The sequence below is a fragment of the Grampus griseus genome (genome assembly GCF_964374135.1).
Source record: "Grampus griseus genome assembly, chromosome: 2".
In the NCBI taxonomy this organism is placed as follows: Eukaryota; Metazoa; Chordata; class Mammalia; order Artiodactyla; family Delphinidae; genus Grampus; species Grampus griseus.
This window is the reverse complement of record NC_139018.1, coordinates 75,621,621-75,629,419: the sequence shown is the minus strand read 5'-3', so window position 1 is coordinate 75,629,419 and position 7,799 is coordinate 75,621,621. Positions and strand designations below refer to the sequence as shown.

Below are 7,799 nucleotides of genomic sequence, written 5' to 3'. Positions count from 1 at the left end.
GTTAGAAAAAGTTAATTCTTTGGGAATCGAAGTTACAGGCTTCGCAATCATCACTAAGGGCATTTAATGGGAAAGCGGTACTTCAACATCTAAATCTTTAGGATGTGTTTATATGTGATTAAATGAACTACTATTTAGCGATTACTTACTATGTGCTAAGTATTAGGTGAGGGGCTTTCCTGTTTTTATCTAATCCATATAAAAACACATTGCTGAGGGATGGGCAAAGGAGTTAAAAATTTAATCTGCTGTCTGCCAGCGAGGTCAAGTGTTTGGACTCTAGAGTCACATTGCTTGAGTATAGATTCCAACGTCCTAGGTGTGTAAATTTGGGCAAGTTATTTAACCTCTGGGCCTCAGTTTTCTCATCCATTAAAGGTGAATAAAAATGGTAACTTTTTTTAGAGCTCTTGAAATCTTTGCAAAGCGTGTGGAGCTTCCTAAATGTGTTATCTACATGAGTGTAATTATGTAATACGCAATTCAAAGAAACAAATGCAAAAGCCACCACTAATTGCCAGTCAACTTTTTTCCCATCACGTATTCATTACTTTATATAACAATGAAAAATCAGAACCTTTTGCTCTAATTCCCATTTTGCTTTCTCTGCTTAGATATAGAGTTTGATAGTTTAAATGGGTAAAAGAAGAATCCAAAGGAGAGGGATTAAGGTTATTACACTTTGATTTTCAAGATTGAATAGTTTCGTGGGATGGTTAGGCTATCCAAACTAAAGTGTATGGAACTAGAAGTAAGCTTTTAGCTGACTCTCCATGCAACAGTGTCTGGAAGACAGGATGGTAACAGAGGGAAAGTATCAGAAGTGACCAAAAATTCTTACTCCCAAGGACTTGTGGCTTGCGCTCCTTTTCCCCAGTTTTCTTGTTGGATTCATTATCACTGATCAGGGGCCAGACTTGACTATATTGGAAAACCTGGTCTTTCAGAACTTACAGATATTGCTACTTGGCTAACATGGGACTTGTACTGTCACACTGGCAATCAGGGTACACATTAGGAAGCGGGATATGCTGACCATACTAATTCTCTAAACATCTGGAATTGAGATACTTTATTACAGGCATAATACACCAAGGGCAATATAGAAAATGATGTTCAATTGATTATAGGCCAAATACCATCACCACTGGCATTGGTAAAATGCAAGGTTGAGAAATTAATCTTTGAACAATTTCTATACATTCCCCCTTCCTCTTGTAACCCTCTCCCCTGGCCCACTACTTTCCTCTGACTGTACACAGAATGCCATATAGGTGACTCAAGCTTTCCCTCCCTGGAAGTCCCTGATGCTCCAAAATTGTGTGTTCCTCTTTCCTCCATAGCATAAATGAAAACAATTGTTTAAACTTGCATAGCCTTTTAGCGTTGGAAAAACTCTTTCACCCTTACTGTTTTATTCGGTCTTTATGATACCTCTGCGAGGTAGGGAGCATTATAGAAAACTTGGTGTTAAGTGATTTTCACAGAGTTTACACGTCAGGTAAGCACCTGAACCAGGGCTTGAACTCAGGTAATCTGCTGCTGGATCCAGTACTTATTCTCTTAACTTCACTTGGATGCTGCCATTTATAGAAGAGCATAGCTTTTGATCTTAACCACCTATAGAAGATGCACACTTAAAAGTGTTGCTTGGAGCCGCATGGCACAGGGATATTGGCTCGGCGCTTTGTGACAGCCTGGAGGGGTGGGATAGGGAGGGTGGGAGGGAGGGAGACGCAAGAGGGAAGAGATATGGGAACATATGTATATGTATAACTGATTCACTTTGTTATAAAGCAGAAACTAACACACCATTGTAAAGCAATTATACCCCAATAAAGATAAAAAAAAAAAAAAAGTGTTGCTTGGGATTTGCCTGGTGGAACAGTGGTTAAGAATCTGCCTGCAGGGCTTCCCTGGTGGCGCAGTGGTTGAGAGTCCGCCTGCCGATGCAGGGGACACGGGTTTGTGCCCCGGTCCAGGAGGTTCCCACATGCCGCAGAGCGGCTGGGCCCGTGAGCCATGGCCACTGGACCTGCGCATCCGGAGCCTGTGCTCCGCAATGGGAGAGGCCACAACAGTGAGAGGCCTGCGTACCGCCCAAAAAAAAAAAAAAAAAAAAAAAAAAGAATCTGCCTGCCAATGCAGGGGACACAGGTTCAAGCCCTGGTCGGGGTAGATCCCACATGCCACGGAGCAACTAAGCCTGTGCACCACAACTAGTGAGCCTGCGCTCTAGAGCCTGCGAGCCACAACTACTGAGCCCATGCACCTAGAGCCCGTGCTCCGCAACGAGAAGCCATCGCAATGAGAAGCCTGCATACCACAACAAAGAGTAGCCCCCGCTCACCGCAACTAGGGAAAGCCTGCGCGCAGCAACAAAGACCCAATGCAGCCAAAAACAAATAAATAAACAAATTTTAAAAAAAGTGTTGCTTGTTCACTTATATGTCGAATTTGAAAAAAACAAAAACAAAAACCCAACCAACCAAAGGAAAAAAAACTCAAAGAAACAGAGAACAGATTGGTGGTTGCTATAAGGACGGGGTGGGGAGTGGGCAAAATGCGTGAAAAGGGTCAAAAGGTACAAACTTCCCGCTATAAAATAAATAAGTCATGGGGCTTCCCTGGTGGCGCAGTGGTTGAGAGTCCGCCTGCCGATGCAGGGGACACGGGTTCGTGTCCTGGTCCGGAAAGATCCCACGTGCCGCGGAGCGGCTGGGCCCGTGAGCCATGGCCGCTGAGCCACCGCGTCTGGAGCCTGTGCTCCGCAATGGGAGAGGCCACAACAGTGAGAGGCCCGCATATCGCAAAAAAAAAAAAAAAAAAAAGTGAGGACGTACTAGGCTATAAAGGAAGTCTCTATGTGGAAATATTTTAGGTGCATTCTCTTTATGGTCTAAGAAAGACAGAGGTGGTCACTGTAACTACTACTGCTCATTGCAGTCCTCCGGTAGTAGGTGTGCCGATGTATCCTTTAATGTGTGTAGTGAGGACTGTGAGGGGTGAATTTGTGGTGTTGGGTCTGAGTGGTGATGACATTTGATTGCTTGATTAGAGCATTCCGTGTGGTGAGGTGTATTTGAGAATTCTTTCTGACATATAGCATCGAATCCTCACTACCTACCTCTTCTGGAGAGTCTGTGAGCTACTTAATATCTTTTAATTTTTCTGCATAAACTAGCCAGAGTAGATTTTATTGAATTGCATCTGAAAATATGACTGATTAAAGGAAGATCTTGATAAAGCATATTGCGTTATAAAGCTAAGATGATAAAAACAGTATGGTAGTGTTACAGAAACAACTATATCAATGAAACAAAATATAAAACTCAAGAAGAGACCAAGTTCCTAGGTAACATTATATGTAATAAAGACTGTACCACAGATCGGTGGGGGAAAGGTGGATTATTTTGTAGATACTGCTGGGAAGACTGTTCTGCTCTACGGAGAAATATAAAGTTGCATTTCCTCTTACACCATATATACATGCAGATTTCAGATGAATTAAAACCTACATGTAAAAGAAAAACCTATAAAGATAACAAAATACAATGCAGGAAATTATGTTTATGGCCTTGGAGTAGGGAATGATTTCTAAGTCAAAATTCCAAAACTCAAATCATAAAGTAAAAAAAAAAAGATATCTTTGACCCCCATCAAAATGAAGTATTTCCATTCAAAAAGGACACCATAGACAAAGTTAACACATTAGGGGTATACTAGAAGAAGGTATTTGTGATGTTGAACACTTCAAGGAATCAATGTATGAGGAACTCCTGAAATTTACTGAGAAAAAGACTGGGGACCTAATTTTAAAATGCGCAAATCATTTGAACAGGTAATATTGAAAAGGAAAACACAAATAGCTCAATTTCACCAAACGAGTAATACAAGTTAAAATGAGACTCCACACTCAGCATATTGGTAAAATTTAGACAGTTTTATAATTTTGATAACACCAAATGCTGTTGAGGATTTGGAGAGACTGGACCGCTCAAGCATTTTTGGTAGAAGTTGTATGTGATTATCACTACTTTGAGTGATTAGTGAAATTGAGTATGTATATACACTATAATTGGACATATCCCAAAGAAGTTCTTACATAGTTAATAAGGGGAAATATAGAAATATGTTTATTGCTGTGTTGATGGGAGTTAGAGGCATCCTATGAGTCCCTCACTAGGGGGTTGGATAGGTAAATGTGGGGGAAGCACATGGTAAAATATTTTGCAGTAGTTGGAAACTGTGAGCCAGAAGTACATACCCAGTAATCAAAAAAGAGTTTTAAGTTATCTATAGCTGTAGACCACTTGGCTTCAGGATGAAGCTGCCTAAACACTTAGCTTACTTGTATAATTGTATTTCCTTTGTGTTTCCTTTTGTGTTTCAATTGTCAGAAATTTCAGAGCTCAAATTAATCCCAGTAGCCATATTAGTTTTTCTACTAAATGAATCTGTGTCCACTGTCTTTGATTCCTCCATCCTAATTTTACAGCCATATTGGAATTTTGTATTTTATTTGGAAACTTTTTTTTCTGGGGAAACTTTTTCTGGGGAAACTTTAAAAAATTTATATGTAAATAAAAAGTCACTGTTGGACCTTAATGATCATCTTATTATTATTAAGGAATCTCCCAGTAAAAAAAGAAAAAAAATATTAGGGAAGAAACGAATTTCTCCTGACCTGGGATACTATTTTAAAAAGACAGAAAAGGAAATGAATAAAGCAACCATCTTAGGATGAGGAAAAGAAATATTTCACTCTATGGAAGTGTGTTTTAAATAAATCACTCATCTGAATGAAGAACATCTTTTGTTAATCAGAAGGCTTTCCAGGAAGGTGGTTATTTCCTTTGTATAGACTTCATATCCCTATGGAAACTGAATAAGGAAGAGGAATTTGAACAAAAGCAAATGGCAAAAACTCTCTTCAGGATGTGAGAAGCTATGAAGACTGTCTCAGAGGCTGCTTGGGGATATGATTTCCCATCAGTTCCCATGTTGCCCACTAGGTGGTGGTGGTGCACATAAAAACTCTACTGTATACACCATGAATTGCCATAAACCTTGTTTACTCTTCTTTTTCAAACAAAATCCCAAGAAAATCTGTATAAAAGCCTCAGGCAGAAGTATGAAGCCCTCAATAATAACACAGGGGACAGTCTCAGGCTATAAGATGAGGATAGGTACCATCCAAAAGAGATCATCTCCAAATGCAATTTTGGGTCTTCCTTGACCCAGTTTCTTTTGGTTACAGAAAAATACAAGGGAGATTTTCTTTCTATACTTATTCCAGAGATCACCTTGGATGAAAGGAGTCAAATTTTGATGAATATCATAATTTACATCGTAATTTTTGTGCCTTAAAAAAACCTATTGCTCATCTACCACAATTACTATGATTTCATGATCATTATTTTTAACATGTTATCATATCATTATAGCACACGTGATAAGTTCAGCATACCTTTTGTGTGAATCTATCACTTTAGTTTGAATGATGAAGCAGTCTCCCAACCATTGTGATACTCCTTCTGACACCACTAATGAAGGAAGAGAGCTCTTAAATGATTAATTCATTCTTAAATGCACAGCTGTGGTGACCTCTGAAAGGATACATTCCTTTTTAAGACTACCTTCTCAAAACAAAGTCATTATTATGTAGCCTCAGGACTGTAGTCACTCTTCTTCAGTTCACAGATTCTGGCTGATGATGTCATGACACAGAAGAAAATGCAAAACAGGCAGCCTTACATCAGCTTCCTGGTGAGCATCACACTTGTGGCTGAGGCCTGAGACCAGCTGCGTTTTGGCCATGGCTTTGCAGAGCGTTCTGGAAGCACTGTGGCTGGAGCTCCTCCTCAGCTCTCTCTGGAATGGTGAGTAGGCTCCTGCATCATCTGGTCTTGGAAAAGTGTATGCCATTGTTTTAAAACTTGGACTCATTAAAAAAAAAAAAAAAAAAAGAAAAACAAAAACTTGGACTCATTAAAAAAATGAAACAGCCAAATTCATTAATACCCACTGTACCTAAGGGGCAATCAATAAACCAAATAGCAGTGTAAAAGTCACAACGTTCTTTTTTTATTTCCTGTAGTTGCAGAGAGCAAGGACCGAGTACTTCAGCCTTCCACTGTGGTCTCTTCGGAGGGTGCTCTGGCAGAAATCTCCTGTAATCACTCTATATCCAATGCTTACAACTTCTTCTGGTACCTTCACTTCCCAGGATGTGCACCAAGACTCCTTGTTAAGGGCTCAAGGCCTTCTCAGCAGGGACGGTACAACATGACATATGAGCGGTTCTCTTCATCACTGCTTATCCTCCAGGTGCAGATGGCAGATGCAGCCATTTACTACTGTGCTCTGGAGGACACAGAGGCAGGAAATCCATGAAGTGCTGAACAGAAACAAGGAGAGATGACAGCCTTTGCAGGAGGTGGAAAAAAGATGAGCAATAACTGTTCACCCCACCACCCCCAATTCAACGTTCTCCAAGCTTTTCCATTTGGCACTATCAGAAAAAACATTTGAGTCCAGACACACTATATATTAGTAAAGGTACATAGGGAAATATGTTTTTAAAGAGTGTTTCATTAATGGTCTATAAATTCATGTTTTAAATAGTTTACTTTTTTAAAAAATAAATTTATTTATTTTATTATTTTATTTATTGTTTCTGGCTGCGTTGGGTCTTCGTTGCTGTGCGTGGGCTTTTCTCTGGTTGCGGCGAGCGGGGGCTACTCTTCATTGCAGTTCGCGGGCTTCTCATTGCAGTGATTTCCCTTGTTGTGGAGCACGGGCTCTAGGCGCACTGGCTTCAGTAGTTGTGGCACACGGGCTCAGTAGTTGTGGCTCGCGGGCTCTAGAGCGCAGGCTCAGTAGCTGAGGCGCACGGCCTTAGTGGCTCCGCAGCATGTGGGATCTTCCCGGACCAGGGATCGAACCCGTGTCCCCTGCACTGGCAGGCGGATTCTCAACCACTGCACCACCAGGGAAGCCCTTAAATAGTTTCTTGTTAATTGAAACACTTTTGATCCATTTCTTTTGAAATCTGATTGAATTATTTTTGCTTTCCCTCATAAAATGGCTGATGATGAACTTGTGATAGGAGGAAGAGTCATGTCCACTCTGCCATTTTCTTCTTGCTTTCTGTGTTTGCATTTTAATTATCTGCCAGCTTCACTCTCTTTGCAGGAATCTTTTCAAGACGTGTATCCACTTTATAAAGGGTACTTTAGTTAACACTGGATAATACAGTAAGCTGAAAGCGAATGAATGAGTGAGTGGCTACTGCCAACAGCCCTGAGTTTGGAAGCTCAATCCTTCCCTCAGGATATTTTACTTATTATAATCTAATATATAGGCCCCGTGAGGATGTCAGTGACAATTGGTATATGAAATATTAGTAAAATTCAATCTCCTTCCAAATTTTTAAGCTAAAATAAAATACAACTGGAAGTTGTAATATATTCTTCCCATATCCTTGTTACTTTGTCTTTTTACCCAGACCTGTCCCTCCCACTTTAGAAACCAAGGTCCTAGGATAGATTAGTGATTCCCAAACTTTTTAAAATCCTAAGTCTCTGGAGTTTTGTTCAAAAAAATAGATTGTTTCCTACATTCTACATGAACTGAATCAGAGTTTTCAGGAGTGGGGTCCTGAAGTCTGTATTTTCCATAAATGTCTCCCTGGTGATTCTGATGTTCAGTCAGATTTGATGTGGGAAACCAAGAGTCTGGACTCCAGATCTTGAGGCTTTAGCCACTATTCTTTACTTTTAGTAACATCCAAATGT

General features: G+C 40.2%; 1 gene segment (V, D, J or C); it reads left to right on the top strand.

Moving 5' to 3' along the window:
* Positions 1 to 5,818: 5,818 nt before the first annotated feature.
* Positions 5,819 to 6,396, top strand: LOC309819265 (T cell receptor alpha variable 2-like). The segment is given in 2 exons: positions 5,819 to 5,882; positions 6,101 to 6,396.
* The last annotated feature ends 1,403 nt before the right edge of the window (positions 6,397 to 7,799 follow it).